The sequence below is a fragment of the Choloepus didactylus genome, chromosome 9 (genome assembly GCF_015220235.1).
Source record: "Choloepus didactylus isolate mChoDid1 chromosome 9, mChoDid1.pri, whole genome shotgun sequence".
Classification (NCBI taxonomy): Eukaryota; Metazoa; Chordata; class Mammalia; order Pilosa; family Megalonychidae; genus Choloepus; species Choloepus didactylus.
The window spans coordinates 3,580,761-3,589,974 of NC_051315.1; the positions used below are offsets into that span (position 1 = coordinate 3,580,761).

The window sequence follows — 9,214 nt, forward strand, 5'->3', positions numbered from 1 at the left end:
GACTTGCACCGAACACTCAGGCAATGGTAGCCCAAAGATGCAATAATATATCCATCCTCAGCCATGTTGTCCTGTATCCAACTTATTAAATGTATCCACATGCTGTCTCTACTCTCAGAAGCCTCCTGGCCTTGTGTGTAAAATTCTTTGGGCACCAATACCTTCCTCCAAACCCTTTACTATCCTTGGACTCAGTACATCTGTCTCTGAGAGAAAGCACAGCTGTGCTTGTGATTCATTTAACCAGAGACATCAGCAAGGGCCTGGGCTATTGGGAGCCAGGTATTGTGCTCGGCCCCTGGGCTGGCCTTCAGGGGCATCCCTGGCAGAATTGAGCCTGCTCTGGGTCTGGCTGACATCTGGAGCCATTGAGAAGGTGGGTGGTAACTGGGCATCACCTGCAATTGATCTGGATCTTGCCTTTATGCAACAATTTGCAAGCTGGGGGCTGGTGTGGCATGCTGGAGGTTCTGTGCTGTACCTGGTGTTAACATTTTAGCTATGCCCTGTGAAAGCCCCTTCAACCCTAATCCCTGGAGTTCTAATGGGCTGTCTCAGCTTCTGGGTGAGTTTAATGACACTGAAATGCACATCTGCTCAGCAAAATTCAGACTTGTGCTTTTCCTTCAGTAAGCCAGAGAAGGGTGGCTGCACATTCCATATAATCTCACATAAAATAAACTGATGACCCTGTGCCAGTTTGAATGTATTATGTCCCCCAAAGCACCATTATCTTTGATGTAATATTGTGTGGGCAGATATATCAGTGTTGATTAATTGTAATTCTTTGAGTGTTTCCATGGAGATGCGCCCCACCCAACTGTGGGTGATGACTCTGATTGGATAATTACCACGGAGGTGTTACCGCACCCATTCAGGGTGGGTCTAAATTAAATCACTGGAGCCATATAAATGAGCTGACAAACAGAAGGAACTCAGTGCAGCTGTGATTGACATTTTGAAGAGGAGCTACAGCCAAGAGGGACACTTTGAAGAATGCACAGAAGCTGCGAGAGTAGCTGCAGATGAGAGACAGTTTGAAGATGGTGATTGAAGGCAGACTCTTCCTCCAGACAAGCTAATAGAGGACAAACAACCCAAGAGCAACTAAGAGTGACATTTTTGAGCAACTGCAGCCTAGAGAGGAACGTCCTGGGAGAAAGCCATTTTGAAACCAGAACTTTGGAGCAGACACCAGCCACATGCCTTCCCAGCTAACAGAGTTTTTCCAGACACCATTGGCCATCCTCCAGTGAAGGTATCTGATTTCTTATATGTTACCTTGGACATTTTATGGCCTTAAGACTGTAACTGTGTAACCAAATAAACCCCCTTTTATAAAAGCCAGCCCATCTCCGGTGTTTTACATTCCAGCAGCATTAGCAAACTAGACCAGACCCTCAAGATTTTTTTATTTCAATGAGAAATGTGAAAGTCTGTATCTCACTTAAATTAAAAAAGGAAACAAAAACAAAACTGCAACTCCAAGGCTATAGTAGAAAGCAGAATTTAATGTAATAACTTATGTCAAGAACTTGCTATTTACAACAAAAATATTGACCCTAACTAATTGGTTAATATTTTATCCCTTTATACAGAAATTAATTCTGCCTCCCACCTCCCGTCAACACTCCCTCCCCACTATACCCTGTCTCTTCTGTCCAAAAACCCAGAAGCAGTGTCCTCAGATTAGACCTTAACAGTGTCCAGCTGGGCCCCCTCACTCACTGGAAAGGGCCTCTCTTGGGGGATGACTTGTGTTGGGAGAGGGTGAGACTCCCTCACTCTCTACTTCTTGAGGAGCCATCTGAGTGAGAACTAGAGCAGACCCTAGAGGTGCCTCTAAAACTTGAGCGGCCTCCACACTCGGAGCTGGATCTGATGCTGGATCTGGTGCCAGATGTGGGGCTGCAGGAATCCCTAGTTCAAGGGCTGGTTTTAAGCCTGGCTCTGGAGATGGTGTTGGAACTGCAAGAGGAGAAATGTTCACCCACATGACTTCCATCCCATTGCCTTTTCAAAGACATGAGACATCCTGCTGCCTTTGAGAAGCCCAAGCCCAACACTTCCCCTTTCCCCCAGGAAATCCTCCCAGACTGCAGCCCCTCAGATGAGTGGTCAGAGGTTACTCTTTGTTTGCTCCTGGCCCAACACTATCTTCAGGTGGCTCTTCCTTCTGTCCTGCCCCCCATGCTCTACTCTCCCATCACCTGCTTGCAGTCACCATCCCAGTCCTGCTTACCTTCTGGTTCTCTCCGAACCAACTCCAGACACTCATGCTGGGAAAGAAGAAGCTGGGCAACCTTCTCCAGCTCTGAGCCAGGCAGATTCAGCCTTATGTAGGCCACCACCACATTGAGACCGGGAAAGTCTGGGGGCTGACAGAAATCCTCTGAGAACTTGCATAACCAAGTGCTCAGAATGAATTGGATGGCCCTGGGGGTAGTCAGGTAGGAAACAGAGTCAGAGCCTGGCCTTACCTTCCACACTGCCCTTCCACATTACCCCTATAGGGGCTGGGCCCCTCTGCCAAACTCTGACCTTCAATAGGCCAGCCCCTCCCAAACCCCACACTCCAACCCCACTCTGCTGTCCTGACAGTAACATGCTTGGTCACTGCATGAATAGCTAGCAGAGTCTCAATTTTAGGGGGCTCTCAATCAGTACTCTAACTCTGCCTTTCTTCAGAGAAGCCTGAGAGACTTCTATCTCTGTTTTCCTTGAATTATGACAAATACCTACAGAATTGCTTGCAAATAATATGCATCAGGATGTATTTGTGGAATGAATGAGCCCCACCAACATTTTCCAAGATAATTGAGAGGGCTTCATTCACCTCTGCCAAACCCCATGGACCCCTGCTATAGCTACAGCAAGGATAGGAACCCACTAGATGAACCTCAAATCTTCTTTACTAATGTGAAAGTGGGTTTATTGAAGGTCATGGAGTCACAGTGGTTTGAGTGAGGGTGCATCTACATAGGAGAGAGGAAAACAATAAATATAAACAACCCCAGCACCCCCAGCAGCCCCTAACCCAGAGCCAGGACCCAGGTAAATATTTTCCAGGGCTAATCCCATTTAATCCTTATATTAACCCTATGAGGTTTGTCTTCTCTCCACCCCACTTCTCAGGGGGCCACTTGAGGCTTAGAGAGGTGCAGTGACATTCACAAGGAACCCTGCTTTATGTGGCATTTTTGGGGCATGGAGGTTTGCATTCACCATGTGAAGAGCAGATCCAAGACCTCTTGGGTGGTGGCCAAATCTCTGTAGCTGTGTAGGAAGTTGGTGATGAAAGAGAAGTCCCCACCCTGGAAGGCAGCCACCAGGTGCTCTAACAAGTTCTCCAGTCTGCGTGATTTGAATTTCTCCACTGGGCCACTCTTGGGTAAACGCAAAGCTGACTCCTGTTCACACTGAAGTTTGGACAATGGAGGGACATGTGATTCTAGTTGCCTTTTGACAACATATTGACAAAAGATAAAATAGTGGTAGAACTTATGGGTAAAAGGATACTGGGTAGCACCCACCATCATCAACTCCTGGTGGCAACTTAACTGAAATGGCCCACTTTCATCTGTCTCCATTATTAAAACATTAGGTATGCATATCCTTCAACCTAGAAATTCCATTCCTGGGGGTCCATATGAGGTGTGGAAATAGCATTAGAATATTAAGGGACACATACGCTGGACACATGTGCTGTTGAACTGACAACAGAAAGGAATCACATCAAGCTCCATTGGCAGTAAGAGGCTGAATGTCTGTGATAACAGATCTCCCTTCTGGAACATTATGCAGCCCAATCACCTGACTTAGAGGGTCACAGTGAAGTGTTCCATATGATGTGAAGCTACAGAGACAGGGATATTGTATTATTACCTCACCTTTCTTTTTGGTAAAAACAGTCCTGCTAAGAATGATTAGTAAGTCTGGAGAAGGTGTGGAAGGATAGGAAAGCAGGGTGCTACAAGGTACACAATTGGTTGGGTAGTTAAACACTCAGGGTTCAACCTGATGTGAAAACACTCCAAAATTCCCTTTTCTGATATTACTATAAACATAGGAAAATTGGCTTTGTACCAGACCAAGGCAGGGGCTGGACAGTGGCAATGTCAGGATGATGTCATCCCTGATACCTTTGGGAAGTATTGGACTCTGGACCAATAATCAAGAAAGCCCTTAAGTGAGCCAGAGTGAGGTGTGAAAGCCCTCATTGTCTCTCTATTGACTCTGGGAATAGATGAATAGACATGGCTCTGCACCCACTCTCACCTCCAGGCTGCCCTGGCCCTGGTTGGCAGTGTGTTGCACCTTCTCCTTGCATGACGAGGTGGTGTAGATACTTCTGTCATCCAGCTTCTCACTGATTTCTTGATTAGAATTCTGAGAAGAGATTACCCAGCAGCCAGGTCAGGAGGCATCAGCACACTGCCTTGCCATCACCAAACGGGGTGACTCCACATGATGTTCTTCTACCCAGACTAGACAGAATCACATCTGTACAGATGTTCATCCCATGAGGAAAGGAGACGATGGCTGTGTATAAACATCTAGGCAGGTTCTCACCACCCCAGCACTCCCTTTAGTGGCCTGCCAGACATGATCTGGGTGTCAATATTATTGCCCCAGTGTGATTCCATCCTCCCCCAAATCTGCCCCAGCCCAGGGCCTGTCCATCCTTCAAGTCACCCCAGCCCCACCTCCCACACACATGCTGGGAGAGGGAATTGCTGTGCGGCTGCCCAGACAGGATCACACGTATTCATCTCATCTTCATTCCCCGCCACTATGACACCCTGAGTTACCTTTGGTTGTCTCCTACTAAATGGCCAGACTCTTCCTGTTGAGGGATTAGCCAATGCCTGCACCATTGAAATAGATTCTTACTTTGGGTTTTCCTTGGGTGAGAGCCATGGGAAGTAGGCAAACAAGAAAACATCTTGATGTCTTTGGCGTAACTGCTCAAGTGAGCCAGGTAGGTGGTTTTCTTTTGAATGTGGTTGCCTGGTTACGAGGGTTCCAAATTCTGTTGGGTTATATCTCACAGGAAGTGAAGTCACTTCCTGGGATCTCTTTACCTGTGCCCCTTCTTGGATAAAACCTAACCTGAAGCCCCTCTAGGCTGCTGACACTTCACCTTCCTCTTCCACGACATCTGTTTAACCTGCAGTTACACCAGCACAGTCTGTTCAGGCCCTGGGCAGGCCTTGGAAATTCCAGACCCCAGTGTTAGGATACAGAGCTGAGTTCAGACCTGGACCCTTCTACCAGGTCTGTGATTCTGGAAGAGAAATTGTGCCTCTTGGGCCTCCACAGTCTCCCCACCTGAACCATGGTTATCAGTATAGGATGGACTTCCTAGGGTCTTTAGCAGATATATATGCAATAGTCTCTGTAAAACTTGTGGGATGGTGTCACAGGTACCTAATACATGAACTTAGAGATGGGAGATTTTAAAAGAAGGAATGGGAAGCAGCAGAGTTCAACCCAAAACAGGCTGGTGCTTGGAGATGTGATCTTGGGAATGTAACTCCCATTCTGGCTTCATTTCCCAGTCTACAACATGATGGCCTTGACATTCAATGACAATAAGGTATCAGCATCCTCTGCTTAAAACCATTATATGTTTTTAAATATAATGGCTCCCCATTATATTTGGGTGAGATTAAGTGCCTTATATAATTTATGTAGTGGAAACTTCTAAATGGCTTCCAAGGAGCTCTGCCTCTTGATAAACACATTGTTGTCTTAGCTCCTGCTCTTGTATGTGAACTGGAATTACTGACTGTCTTTTAATCAACAGAAAATGGCTAAACAGATGATATATCACTTACAAGATTGGGCAAATAATCAGGAATGCCCTGGAAAGGATCCAGGGTGAGGTGTGAGAGCCCTCCCTGTCTCTCTTTGACTCTGGGTATAGTGAGGACTCAGAACCCACTCTCACCTCCAGCCTACACTGGCCCTTGTTGACAGCGTGGTGCACCTGCCCCTTGCCTGGTGAGGTGGTGTAGATGACTCTTTCATCCAGCTTCTCACCAATTTCTTGAGTAGTGCTCTGAGGAGACAGTACGCAGCAGCCAGGCCAGGAGCCATCAGGGCACTGGCTGGCCATCACCAAAGTGGGGGACCCTATGAGATGTTGTTCTACCCAGATTAGAGACAGAATCCTATCTGCACAGACCACCAGTCCATGAGGAAAGGAGATGATGCCTGCAGATTAACATCTGAGCAGGTGCTCACCATCACAGGGCTCCCTTTACCAGCCTGCCAGCCATGATCTGGGTGTGAACATTCGAAAGGAACCCTGTTTTTCTGAGCATTAGGTCTCAACAGTGGGCTTAAAATTCAGTCATAACTCATTTTGTGTTTCTCTTTATTATGCTTCAAAAATACTGTATTTTTTATAGATTGAAAATTTCTGGCAAATCTGGGTCTATCGGCAAGTTTATCAGCACCATTTTTTGAACAGCATGTACTGACTTTATATCTGCATATCACATTTTAATTAAGGCATATACATTGTTTTTTTCAAAGACATAATGCTATTGCACTGATAATAGACTACAGTATAGGGTAAGCATAACTTTTGTATGTACTGAGAAACTAAAAAATGCATGTGTCTCACTTTATTGCAATGCTTGCTTCATAGTTGTCCAGAATGGAAACTGCAGTGTCTTTGAGGCATGCCTGTATTCGGTTAACCATGATATAAACAGATGTGCTGTGTGCTGTTATATTTGTCATTTACAGAGCAGAGGCAATGTAGATATAGCATAATTCTCTAAGGGCCCTAGATTTTCAGAATGGCAAATAAGCATTGTCTTCAACTTGAAGTCATAAGCTGCCTTTGCCGTTAATGAGAGAGTCCAGTCTGTCTTTCAAAGACTTGATGCTAGGCATTGACTTCTCCTCTGTAGCTATGAAAGCCCTAGAGGGCATCTTCTTCCAATAGAACACTGTTTCATGTACATTGAAAAACCTAAAATCTAAAATCTTAGCTAGATAATCTGGGTAACTTACTGCAGCAGCTACATCAGCACTTGCTGTTTCACCATGCACTGTTATATTGTGTATATGGCTTTTTTCCTTAAACCTCATGATCCAACCTATGCTAGCTGCACATCTTTCTTCTACTTCCTCACCTCTTTTGGACTTCACAGAACTGAAGAGAGTTTGGGCCTTTCTCTTGATTAGGCTTTGGCTTTTGAGAATACTGTGGCTGGCTTGAGCTTCTATACAGACCATTAAAACTTTTTCCATATCAGCAAAAAGGCATTTCCCTTTCTTTTCATTAGTGTATTCACTGGAGGTAGCATGTTTAATTTCCTTCAAGGACATTTCCTTTGCATTCACACCTTGGCTAACTGTTTCGTGCAAGATGTCTAGCTTTCAGCCTATCTCAACTTTCAATGTGCCTTCCTCACTAACCTTAGTGATTTCTAGCTTTTGATTTAAATTGAGACACTTGTGACACTTGCTTTCACTTGAACACTGAGATGCCATTGTACTGTTATTAACTGGCCTGATTTCAATATTTTTGTGTCTCAGGAAATACGAGGCCTGAGCAGAGAGAAAAATACGGGAATGACGGGAAGGTAATTCTCTCTGTCAAAAGTGAGGGCACTGATGCATACAACAACATGGATCAACCTTGAGGACATTATGCTGAGTGAAATAAGCCAGAAACAAACGAAAAAATAGTCTATGACCGCACCGATATGAACTAATTATCATGAGCAAACTCGGAGTTACAATCTATAACATAGGTTATCAAGATATAGATTGGGTGCTCTCCTATGTTCAGAAGACACAGCAATAGATGTTGGATGGTAGATAGGGAGGCAGGGAGGGAGAGAAAGAAAGAAATGGTAAAGTGACAACATATTAAAGTTGGTAGATCTGGGTATCGGCGGAGAGGGGTTGGGGTAGGCTGGAGTTCTGTGTATGGGGTTTGTATTATTTTTGCAACTGTCTTGTAAGTTTGAATTTATTTTAAAAAATATATATAAATTGGGGTTAGAGAATGGGAAGTTGATGCTAAATTTTTACAGAATTTCTATTTAGGTTGATTGTAAAGGTTTGGAAATCAATGATGGTGACCAACAAAACAAAACAAAACAAAAACAAAAACAAAAAACAACAAAAACAGAAACGAAGCCAAAACCCCCAAATTCCCTATTGTCCAAGAACCTATTGCTTTGGATTAAATAAATCTGAGATGACTTTTTAAAAAACTTCCTTTGCATACAAAATTTCTTTGAAAAGCTATAAATTCTCACAGAATGTAGGCAATCAGCAAGGCGGCGGAGTCGGCGGGTGCGCGGCGCCCCCGGTGAGCCTGGACGCGCTGGCACGGAGCTGCGGGCTGGGCGGGCGAAGGCCGTGGAGCTGCGCCCGGCGCGCGGGGCGGTGGGCGGGGACCCTGGGCGGGTGAGCGTGGGGTCCGAGGGCAGCGGGGCGGGGCGCGGCGCGCGGAGGCTCCCGGTGCGGCCGCCGCCTGCTGCCATCGCTCTTCCTCTCTTGGGCCTGGACGCGCCCACAGTCTGTTAGGGCGTTTCCACGTGCGGAGTTGTAATGAGGGTCGGCATTTAAGTTGCTCATTACGTGGGGAACAGATGTATGTTGGTTAGTAAGGTATTTCTCACTAGGCCATCTCTACTGGATTGAGTCTGGCTTATAACTAAGTGCCCAAATATTGCTCAAACTGCAGTTCTGTTGGATCTTAAAAGGTCCTGTCCCTGAGATCAATTGTTTTGTCTTTTAGAAAATTCCTCTCATTTCTCAGACCCGATTCACTCCCGGCAACACGGTGTAGATTTTATTTTATTGAAAGGATACATGGAGCATTATCACTATAAACTATAAGTCCTTAATTCAAAGATGTTAGGAAGCTATGCGAGGACCTGAGGTAGTCAATAAAAGAGAAATTACACTATAAAAACACCTGGGTTTGTATTAATTTTCTTCTGACTGATGCAAATAGTGATTTTGATAAGAGTAAATGAGATAGTCCTTAAAATTACTTGATTCTATACAAAAGTGTATTGTATTACCAGTTGTATGTTCTAGAATGCCACTCCATTCATAACTAAGGATAAATTTTCTGTTATATATTTGCTGAAATGATTGTCCAAATTCTACATCCCCAGAATAGTCAACTTTCCCATTAATCACAATTACTAATATAATTGTATTTAAGTATAAA

The 9,214-nt window shown here is 44.9% G+C and overlaps 1 long non-coding RNA gene across 1 annotated transcript; it reads right to left on the reverse strand.

Annotated features, from left to right (window-relative positions):
• Nucleotides 1-1,545: 1,545 nt before the first annotated feature.
• LOC119544914 lies at nucleotides 1,546-3,355 on the reverse strand. Its single transcript, XR_005218962.1, has 3 exons — nucleotides 3,226-3,355; nucleotides 2,243-2,436; nucleotides 1,546-1,968 (listed from the first exon to the last, which is right to left on the reverse strand). It is a non-coding gene; the product is annotated as an uncharacterized LOC119544914 (long non-coding RNA).
• Between the last annotated feature and the right edge of the window lie 5,859 nt (nucleotides 3,356-9,214).